At 48.5% G+C, this 11,252-nt stretch overlaps 1 long non-coding RNA gene across 1 annotated transcript; it reads left to right on the top strand.

Moving 5' to 3' along the window:
- Window positions 1-4,405: 4,405 nt before the first annotated feature.
- Window positions 4,406-11,033, top strand: LOC125180800 (uncharacterized). Its single transcript, XR_007159688.2, has 3 exons — window positions 4,406-5,989; window positions 7,441-7,595; window positions 8,730-11,033. It is a non-coding gene; the product is annotated as an uncharacterized lncRNA (long non-coding RNA).
- Window positions 11,034-11,252: the final 219 nt, after the last annotated feature.

Genomic DNA, 11,252 nt, shown 5'->3' with positions numbered 1-11,252 from the left:
TCCTCATAGCCCCTCCTGGTCTCATGGCCCCTCATGGCCCCCTCATGGCTCCTTGTGGTCCCCTCATGGTCATGGTTTTTATGGGTTCCCTCATGGGTCTTCATGGTCCTCTCATGGCCCCTCGTGGTTCCCCATGGTCCCCCCATGGCCTCTCATAGTTTTCTCATGGCTCCTTGTGGTCCCTCATGGCCCCTCATGGATCCTCAGGGTCCTTCATGGCCCCTCACAGTCCCCTCGTGTCTCCCTCACTGTCCCCTCATGTCTCCCTCATGGTCACCCTATGGTCCCTCACGGCCCCTCACGGTCCCATCATGGTCCCCTCATGGCCCGGCTGCTCTCCACACAGAGTTCTGCTGGCAGCGGGTGCACGCAGCCCCCAGTTACTCAAAGTTGGCTCGCAGCCCCCAGCCTCCCCCTCAGCCCACTGAGTGAGGGTGGAACCAAGGTCTCGGAGCTGTGGCTGGTTGTGTCCTTCCGACATGCCCCGATCTTGATGGCTTGCAGGTCCCTGAGAAGGGCTAGGCCGTAAGAATAAAGCTGTGTGCTGTGAGGAAGGCGTGCCCCTGCTAGGTGTTGGGGCCCCCCCGCAGCCTGGGTTTGTTTAAAAACAAAAAATGAGGTTTTCGGCAGCCAAACTAGATAACCTGCATTCTTGAGATACTGGAAAGTTTGTGTGTCTTCATTAGCATGACACGAGTGCTCGCTCTGCAGCCATACCACGGCTCCTCAAGATGTTTATCTGAGCAACGTACTTTGAGGAATAGCTGTAGGTGCTTTTCTTCTCTTGTTTCCTTGTTGTTCTCCGTAACATGTAAAGTACCAGATTCCTGAGGTAAAAAATAATGTAATTAGTGCTATAACCTAGCCTCACCACTGCTGCCGTTAATTGGACCAGGAGTTTAATGTGGCCTTTATCATAGCTGCAGCTCTACTTTGAGCTGTCCCAAATTCTCAGCCTTCTCGTTCTGTGCTTTTGGACCTGCTCGTAAGTCTTCACCAGATGCCACGGCCATTAAGGCAGGAAGTGATTAGTTAATGTTAGTATTATTTTTACAGTAATCTCAGCATTGACACGTGAAATTTATTCATCACAGTAAAAAGCCTGAATTATGGCCCAGAAAATACATACACCTTATAAATTACAGACCTCATAGCTGGAATAAACAGCATAGGGATCTGTGTACTGGAGGCTCGGAGGCATGTCCAGGTGGAGCAGATGTGCCACTTATTAGAGCACGTCAGATAAACTTGCATGTGCTGTTATTAAAGGCATGACTTGTACAGGAAATTGCATGTTTATTTAGGTTATGTGAGCAGGACGCTTCAAGCTTCATTCAGTTGCCTAAGCAGAAGTGCCTGCTGCTGTTTCAGACACATGAGACATCTGCACAGGGCTGACACGGGACCACTGGAGGCATGCCCCCCTCCGGACCAGCTTCACCCCTTTTTTGGCTGATGGGAACACCACAGAGTATCTCAAACGACACCAGATGCCAACGTTTAGGCACCCACAGCAAGAGGTTCCCACTTCACCAACGTACAGCCTCATCCGCAGAAATGCTCTAGTGGTTTATTTTGACTAAGGGTTATACAGAAAGTGGTGTTATTTTAATAGACTTCGAGATTTTCAAAGTGAGAAATCGCCACTCTCTATTATTCATTCTCTATGAATATATACTTAGAAAACGATCATTTTAAGAGCTACGTATATATGATGGAGTAATTCTTTGGCAATGTTGTGAATACAAAGCATACTGTGGTAGGATCTGTAAGTTTAATTATCCAATTATCAAGGATATCAAATGATGCATGTCACTACAACAGCTCACACACTGCTGATCAAAATCGGTGACAAATAATGATAAAGACAGTCAAGCCGCACATCAAAGTTTAAAGCCTGACCCTTGGTGCCTGTGCCACATGTGCAGCTTCCTCTCTCCAGCGGTTTCTGGCGCTGCTGGTCTCAGCAGAGCCGCATGTGGCAAAGGGATCTGCCTGCGCAGAGCTGCTTGTAGCATTAGTGTGCGTCTAAATGAGGCCACGCTGTAACATGAGGCGCTGCGCACAGCAGCGAGGACGGGCTGAGAGGCAGATGAGTGCAGCAGTTGGAAGATACCACGTTGACTTAATTAACTGTGAGGTTTTCAGGATTTAATTTAGAAGGTTAAAAACATCCTCCTGGGGCAGAGCAGTGGCACCTCTAGCCCAGTATCCTGTCTCCAGTGGTGGCAACAGGAGATGCTGTTTGGGCAAGCCCACGAGCCTGGGTCCTTGCTTTCCTCCACAGCACACCGAATGGGTTAGAGAGGCTAAAGGGTGCGCCCCTGCCCTTTTGGCAGCACTTTACGGATCTGTTGCTCCTGAATTTATGCAGACTCTTTTAAACTCGTTGGTAGCGTCTCCAGTTTTCTGTAACAGCAGGTTCCAGACTTCTGTCAAAAAATACTTTCTTCTTTCAATTGATCTTCCAGTTCCAAGGTGTGCCTCCTCATTCTTTTGTATGGGGATTTGGTGAATACAAAGTCTTTATTCGCTTGTTCTACTGCCTTCAGAACCTTGCAAACCTCAGTGTGATCCTTCTAAGCCTTTTCTCTACACTGAAGAGCGAGTCCGAAACTTTTTGGTAGCTTCTTATGAAGGCAGCTGGTCCCTGCCCTCCGCTGGACCCTCTGTGACTCCATCACGTTCTTCTTGAACTGTTGGGACCAGAGCCACTCTCTATGCTCCGGCTATGAGCGCACTGAGGATTTCTGTAATGGCAAAACGAGGGCTTTGCCCTCACCTTGGTATCCTTCTTGAAAACAGCCAACGTTCAGCTGGCTTTTTTTGGCTGCTGTTGCGTCCTGAGCCAGTGGTTTCAGAGAACTGGCAATGGCAATGCTGGGATCTCCTTCCTGAGCTGCAGCTGAGAGCTCTGAGCTCACTGATTTAGAATGCTTAAAGTGGGCTTTGGTGTTGATTTGGTAAGAGATTGTTGAGAATTGCAGGCAGAAAGGGTGAGGAGTCAATAAGATATGAACAACCTGTTCCGGGAAATAATCTCAGGTGTAATTATTAACATGTGAATGGCATTTGTTGCTTTCCAGGGCCGGCATCGTTTCTAGCGTTACTCTTAGAGCAGCAGAATGCCGTTCTGTTAGCAGATTTATACCAGAGAGGAGAGTCCAAAGAAATATTTTTTGTCTATTCGGTCCTCCCTTTTTGATATTTCATCTAAGGGTCTATCTCTTGGCGCAGCAGCGCTTCCTGAGGGAGTCTGCATTCTCTGATTTCTCTGATTGTTGGGGCTGCCGAGCTTCCTACAGAAGAGGCCCAGCACCAGCAGAGAGGGTAAGGCAGCTGCTGAAGAAACACTTGGAGCTATGGACAGTGCTTGAACACCCACATGGCTTTTTTTTTCTCTCTTTTTTTTTTTTAACATCTCCACCCAAGCAGTGAACTTCATGTGACCCCTCCCAACAGCACCACTGGTTTGTTTAATCAGTGATTAAACTGGAATTTTACTTCGCTTCCAAACATACCCTATCAGTCCTTACATTTCCCTCCCTCCCTCCCCCCCCCATTTTTTTAATAACACCAAGGCAATAGAAAAATGCACCATTAAAGTAGCATGGCATAACTCTTCTAAGGAGACCTCACATCCCTGTGATGTGGTATTAGATGTGGCGATTGTGGGGCTGAAGAGCAGAAGCTTCAGGCTGTACAGAAAGCCAGAAGATGAGAGCTGATATCTCTTAGATACGTTACAGCACAAGTGCCCCCGTTGGCTCCTGGAGGCCTTGCCAAGCTCTCCTTCAAGCAGACGGTTCAGGGCTCCAGGATCGCTTCTTTCAGCAGCACGTGTGTCACCTCGGCTAAGGAGAAAACAACCGCACACCTAGGTACTAACTCTGCAAGTAAAGTACGATAAAAAAATAATGCGATGGTATCCTACGAGGTCACTGCAAGTTTTTTTTCCCCTTTTTTAAATTCCATGTTTAATATGTATGTATTTAAAAAATATTTCGTGTTTTCTAACCAGCAGTGAGTGCATAGTCGGGTACCCCATAATAATTCCATGAGCTCTTTCCTGAGTGGCAGCAGCCAACCTAGACCCCACGTTGTATAATTACAGGTAGGTTTTGCTTTGCCCCAGCATCTGTGTATCCATTAGTATTTCGTCTCGCATGCAGCTTAATTGCCCAGGTATTGGGTGTTGTGGGATCCTTCCCTAGCTCTTGCCTCTCGGTTTGGATGTCCTGAGTAGTTCTGCAGCAGCAGTAAACTTTGTCGCCTTGCTGCTTACCTCTTTTCCAGCCCCCTGGTGAGTGTTGTACAATTCAGGTCTCAGCACAGATGCACGCTTTGTTCTCGCTCTACACGTTGGAGGCTTATAAAGCAAAAGCTGCTTTACTTCACAGTGAAAGAATCCAACCTGCCTTCAGTACGGCAGCGCCGCTCCATAGCAGAACCCCCAGGACAGCCCGATCTCTTCCCCCAGCGTGTCCCAAGGCCTTTTTTGTCTGCAGGTAACTTTAACCACGCAACTGCTTACTGCGAGCGCTTTCATTCCCAGACCCTCACGGCTGCTTCTTTCTCTTCAGTTACAGAATTCATTCTCACTTCTCACTTCTGGGGACTGAGAAAGACACTGGATCTGTGTGACAAACAGTCACGTCACGATTTCTTGCCTTTTGTACACCTTTCAGATTATTGCAGAGAAAATGGAAGGGACAAGTAGATTCCCCGCGGGTTGGATATTCTCTGGGGGACACAGCCAGAACTGCCGAGCTGTTCTTGGAGCCCCCTTCCCTGGCAGCTCGTGGCTGTCCTTGGCATCAGTGCTTGAAGCTCAGGCCTTTGGAGCTTGCAAATGCGGGCTCCTATCCGAGAGGCTCTGCTAAGCAATTCTCTAACAAGCGTGTATTTCATAGTCAGTAATCTATCGATTTGTTTTTGAATCTTCCTAATTAACACTCATTAGGTGATTCTTGCATTACTAGAAGCTCAGGAAGAATCATCCCCATTTTACAATGGGCTAAGTGAGGAACAGGAAGCTGAAATGGCCGTTGAGTAACCAGTACCAGGGCTGGCATTAAAGTTCTAGCGTTTTAGCCCTACCTTTTAGGTGTTATATGTTTGTTGTGTGTTTTTTCTTTGTTTTGTTTTATTTTTTTTCAAACCAAGACAGGTATGCAAAGAAGTAAATGCCCTTGGGAAGAAGAATTAGAGGTGGAGAAAGAGAGGCAGTAAAGGAAAGGTGAAATCTGACTGTGCATCACCCCAGCTCTGCTGCTGCACGTTCTTCCAAAGAGCCCATCCTTGCCTTCCCCTTGACCTCTTTCCCCTTTCTAGTTACTGGTTACTGTGCTGGGGGATTAATCTGCAGGAGAGCATTACCAAGCTAGGGCAGGCTGTGAGCCCTCTCTGCAGGGTCAAATACTGCTGGAGAGCGAGAAAGCAGGGTGGCAGGTGGCTCCAGAATGTTCTCTTAGACAAGATCATTGCTAATGTTATTCCCCAAACAACTACCAAGAGTATGTATTCATGGTGTTGGTCCATCTTCCTGACTTGGTGCGCACGGCGAAGTGCAGGCCTGCAGAGATAAACTGATTTTATCCATCTCCTTCCTGGAGCATATCAGGCTCGTGAGGCCCTTTGGACTTGATTTGAAAGGCACAACTGCTGACCTGGTCACAGAGGTACTGTCACCAGCCCAGCTCCTGGCAAAGCAGAACGTCTCCTGATAGAGAAGCCGATGAGTCTCGCGTGCCTTTTGCTAAAGAGGGGATTTTTGGCGGAGTTAAACATTAACATTCTTCCCAGCTCCCATCTGTTCAAGGTTCAGGAGGGAAGCCGTGCTGAGTCAGCCTGGCAGCTGTATTTCCTGCTCCAGCTCTCTCCTGCCGCATGATTCACTCCCTCCTCCTCTGCCAGGAAGTCTTAGTCCTGGCTGAAGCAGTAAGGAGGCAGAGGGACACTCCAGCTATCTCGCACCGGGTTATTGGAGGTGAGCTCCTGATAACTTGATACCCTGGTGTGTTTCCTGGCTGTCCTGCAAGTAATTTTGGAGCAGCAAGGAGGGAAAGTCTTAGGTACCAAAAGAGTTGCCTAAGCTACAGAAGAATTTCCTTCAGCTCTCAGCAGCCCTGTGCTCCTGCCACACAGCACAGCACTTTTCCTTCCAGGCAGCGCTGGACAATGGGCTGTGAACACACACCACGGCATATTGTCCGGCCGTTCCCTGTGTATATTGCTTTTACACGGGCACTTTAAATAAAAAGGTAAAGCCTTTTAACCGTGACAGCTTCAAGAGGGTGGCCCATTAGCAGGGAAGGAGGGTGGGCAGATGAGAGGAGCTGTTTTGTTTAATATTATTGCCACAGTCTATACACTCCAGCACTGCCAAGTCTTTGGGCGTAGCCAGTCTGACAAGGGAAATTGATTGTTCAGTGCTGTTGCCTGGCTGCCTCTTAGAGCTGCAGCCCTGTGCTGTTTGCCTTGCGCCGAAGTGTGTTGGGATAAGACCTAGCAGTTGCTGCTCATCGGCTCGGAGGCTGCCTGAGGCACCTATCCCATGCCGGTGGGACTCGGTTCTGCCTGGAAAGCCAACCCATTTACTTCAGCATCGATGGAAGTTTGTGCAAATGCAACTGCACAATCTCTGCTGAGCTCAGACCCAGAAACAGAGCCAAGAGTCTCGCTGGCTTTGGATAAAACTTCTCTGTGGTTACATGGGATCATGTGATGGCGCGGCTGATCTTTCCAGCATTCAGTGCTCTTGCTTTAGGCCTCTTCTGCTGCACAATAACGCATTTTAGAGTTCAAAACATCATCCCCTTGCTAGAGTCCTCAGTTATTGATACCACAGTGATCTTTCAGGAGTTCTTGAGGAAACCCCTCTGCCTCTGTGTTCCTGATTGTCTCAGGTTCCTGCCCAGGGTGCCAGCCCATCCACAAAGCCTTCAGCATCCTCAGCTGAGAGATTTCTAAATAGACACGGCTCCTCCCTCCGGCACAAAGGCACTCTCTTTCCTCCTTGGGGCAGCATGCCACATCTGTCTGTTCCCCAAGTGCTTTGGTTCTCAGAGTCGAGTGAATTAAGAGGAAAATCAGGTCTAAGCTGGACTCTGAGCCCCTTCGAGACGTGTCGACAGAGAAATGTATGCCTTGAAACAACTTGAAAAGAACTCTAGGGAGGGAGGCGAGCAGGAAAAAAGTGTCAGTTGTGAGCGGCCGCCCTCTCCCAAGATCTCTCCTCCTGCAAAAAGCACGGCCCTGGCTCTTCTGTGACCCCTTTCTTCCTGCAGGGTAATGAAAGTCAGCACGCTGTAATGGCAGGCAGAAAGTCAGCTGCTCTGCCACAGGGTTAGTCCTCCGGATAGATGAAAGGAAAGTGGTTTGGTGTCCAAATGAATGTCACAGCTTTCAAGAAGAATTAAAACCAGATGTTTCCAACAGGGCTTGCTGAGACCAGCCTTTTCTGACACACTTACCAAGCCACCGAGGAGCGCTGTGAGCTGGGAACACCCTGCAGTCCCCAAGGCTCTGCTGCAGCTGCTGGAGGCACGCTGGCTGTCCGGAAGGACTGCACCCACAGAGCTGGGGCAGAGACGGTGCCGCCAGCTCAATGTTTATTCACCATTTATCACTATTTACTCCTCGCTGATAATGGTGATGGTGGCAAGGGTGTAGTAACCAGATCAAATTTAGCACCTTTTGCCTTGGGACAGAGCGCTGGAGCCAAAAGGTGTCGTAGCTGGGCTGGCATCAGCTCTGCTTTTGGTTGGTGGCTTGTCGTGGTTAATGGAACCCAGAACATCATCCCTGTCCCCGGGTCCGACCTCAGGTAGGCTGGTGTTCAGCCTAACGGGCAGGCAGAGCTCCTGCTGTACAGGGACCTCACCAGAACCAGGAGGAATACATTTTATTCTTGCCTCGCATACCCAGTGTTTGTTTTCAGCTGTGGCTGAGGCTAACGACCATTCCAGTGCAGGGTAGAACTGAGGTAAATTCATAGGAAAAGGGTAACAGAATCCTTGCCTCAGTGCGACACGGGAGACAGCAGCATTTCCAACTTTGCTAGGCAGTAACAAAAACCTCAGGACTGCTGGGTGTGCTGCGGTTCCAGCTCACACCCAGAGGTAATTAATCTTTTTGCCAGCACAGCCGCTCCAGGCTTCTGACTACAATAGGTATTGCTCCTTCGCATTCATCAGTCTGCCTGGTGGTTATAACATTCAACTTCTGGCCTCTTAAGGACAAATTCCTGATGTTGTGCCCTCAGCGCTACTTCGAGGTGGAGTTTCCTCTTGTGAAATCAGCAGGCGCTGAAAATGGCCTGTTGGCTCTGGTGCATGGGAAAGGCTTTGCTCGCGGTTCTAGAGGGATGTGCCCCAGCCCTCCTCTTGCCCCTGCCCCTCCTGACTGCTGGCATGCTTGCTGCTCTGGAGGAGCAGGCAAGGTGCACTTGAGATGCCACGTGCCACCGGATCACTCTCCTCAGCAGGGGAGCAAATAATAAATTCAGAAGGTGCACTCAAAGCAAGCAAAAATAGAGCAGAGGAAAGCTAGGTAGCAGGAAATCCCAGTTTTTACTGGCATCTACTCATAATCAGATAATTTGACCAATAACAAAACATAAATCCCTCTCTAGCCCAACTCTACAAAGCTGAGCAAATGACTGCCATAAAAAAGGAGCTTTCTTCCATGCCCTTCATTTGTTCTCACAGCACAACATCTCATTTCAGTGTGTGCATCGATTCATTCTGCTCTGCAACATCACGGACAGAAGGCACAATTGTTTCTGCTATGATTCCAAAATCAACTGTCGAGAGAGGGCCTTTGGGAGAAGAGCGGTGAGCCAGACAGCAGGCTCTCTGGCAGCTCTGGACAGAGTTCAAGGAAAATTGTTGGCCTTGCCATCCTCCTGTAAGTTAACAGAAGATGTTGACTAACAGGAAAGAAACTTGACAGTGGTGTAAACACAAAATCGTTTCTATTTGCCTTTCAAATAGGTATTAAAGGTTATCTGATTATAGCTTGTTCTGTTTCTTGAATTGTCACATCTGGATTGCTCCCTTGGAAGACAATTACTGTGACAAAATGAATTATTTACTAGCTCTATAGAAAGGGCCTGTTTTTTCTACCCCATCTGCAGGTTTTAAGTGTGTAAAAACTCTGCCAAAACTGGAAGTGTCTTGACCGATGTCTGTGGCACCAAGGATTTTCCTGGCTGGGCATGTCAATTAATTAATGAGATCTTGCAGTAGCAGGGCAGACCTAGGGCTTGGGTTCAGCAGTCCTGAGCTCCTGTGGGATGTGCAGGTATTCAGCAGGTCTGAAAACGAGACTAACTATTTCCTGCTACGATTTCTCTATTGCTTTGACATCACAAGGTAAAGCAATGGATACGCTAAAAATTAGTGGACAGGTTCTGGAGATAAAGAGGCCTGTAAAACAGGGATAATACTTAACTGCTTCACAGGGGGGCATAAGGATTAATGAATTAATGTTTGCAAAGTGCTTTGAAGATGAAAAGTGCTAAGTCTGATTACATCTGGTGGGTGAAGCGGATAAGAATGAAGAAGAGGTTATCAATTCCATCCTGTAACTACCAGGAACAAGGACTGGCCAAATGTCATAATAAATAACAATCTGAAGATGGTTTGCTCTCATGCTGTCCCCGGTGGTTTGCAGTCACATAGCCCTGGCAGAAGATAGGGGTTTCCACAATAGATTCTGCAGTCTGTAAATAGTCACTTTTCCTCTATTCTGCTTAAAGTTATTTACCTTATTTTGCTTTTCTTTCATTTTATCTGTGAGTCTTGGACGTGCTGGTCAGTGAAATACCTGTGGAATCTGCCAGCTGGACCATCAATTTATAGTACAGCTTGTGCTACCCTTCTAATCTCTTCAATGGACCGTGATTACTTCACTGGCTCTAGCCTAAACACCCCCGATTTGCTAGACCGTAATTGCAGGTAATAGTGTTAAGTGGGCTCTGGGCTGCCTTGCAGGGTGCGCGGCGCAGCAGCCCATAGCAGCGCTGTACTGACGAGGATCTCGAGTCTTGAACGCTGAAAACTGTACCCTTCACCCAAACCAAGTCCACTGCAGAATGTATTAATTTCTTAATAGAATATTTCTTGATCACCTAAAATCCCCATACAATCCCTGCTCCCTTAAATTTGCTGTAATAAGTTTTGTGGAGTCTTTCCCTGCTGCTCTAAAGCAAAATGGTTTCAAAGTGTTTTTTTTTCCTGGGAGGAATCCCCTCTGTGCCGTTGCCCTGTGCTGCTGCTCCACTGGGTGTGTGCTACACCAGTGAGCTGAGGCACACGCACATGTGATATCTTGTGTTCGGTGCTTTCAGCAGGTGAGATTTGGCCCTTTCTCTGTCAATCAGATGCTCTAAATGTGAATATGATGCTGCTGCAATGTGAATATTAAATGTGCAGTGCACGGAATAAAAGATGCAAGCTCCCATGGGCTCAGCCGTGTCCTTCCCATGTAGACGAACTGATATCGTGGCCTAGGTTTACAAAGACACTGGAAGTGGATTTATGCCATTTCTATATTGGCGCTGTCTGGAGGAAATCCTGTGTCCTGTGACGTTTTTCACTGGAGCCAAGGCCTCCCTCCTCTTCCCAGCGTCTTCCCTGCCCCGTTCCCAGGGGTGGAAGCCCTGGCAGCCGCCCCGGCCCCTTCCCCATCTGGGGCTGCATTCCAGGGACACGGCAGATGGGCGGCCCGCTAACAAGCTGGCGAGGAGCGATCCTGCTGCTGTGACCTTGCACAAATTTTCTCCTTGGGAGCCTCCTGCATCCTTAACACCTGCTCAGCTGCCCCGGGTGAATGCTGCAGATCACCCATGGGTGCAGACACAGCAAGAAACAGGCAGGAGGTTTTGGTCTGGAGAAGAGAAGGCTCAGGGGTGACCTTATCGCACTCTATAGATACCTTAAAGGAGGCTGTAGCAAGGTGGGGGTTGATCTATTCTCCCACGTGCCTGGTGACAGGACGAGGGGGAATGGACTAAAGTTGCGCCAGGGGAGGTTTAGGTTGGGTATTAAGAACTTCTTTACTGAAAGGGTTGTTAGGCATTGGGATGGGCTGCCCAGGGAGGTGGTTCAGTCACCATCCCTGGAGGTCTTTAAGAGACATTTAGATTTAGAGCTCGGTGATATGGTTTAGTGGAGGACTTGTTAGTGTTAGGGCTGAGGTTGGACTCGGTGATTTTGGAGGTCTCTTCCAACCTAGGTGATTCTGGG

The sequence above is a fragment of the Anser cygnoides genome, chromosome 32 (genome assembly GCF_040182565.1).
Source record: "Anser cygnoides isolate HZ-2024a breed goose chromosome 32, Taihu_goose_T2T_genome, whole genome shotgun sequence".
In the NCBI taxonomy this organism is placed as follows: Eukaryota; Metazoa; Chordata; class Aves; order Anseriformes; family Anatidae; genus Anser; species Anser cygnoides.
The sequence above is the reverse complement of the archived record's forward strand: the minus strand, read 5'-3'. Positions and strand labels throughout refer to the sequence as shown.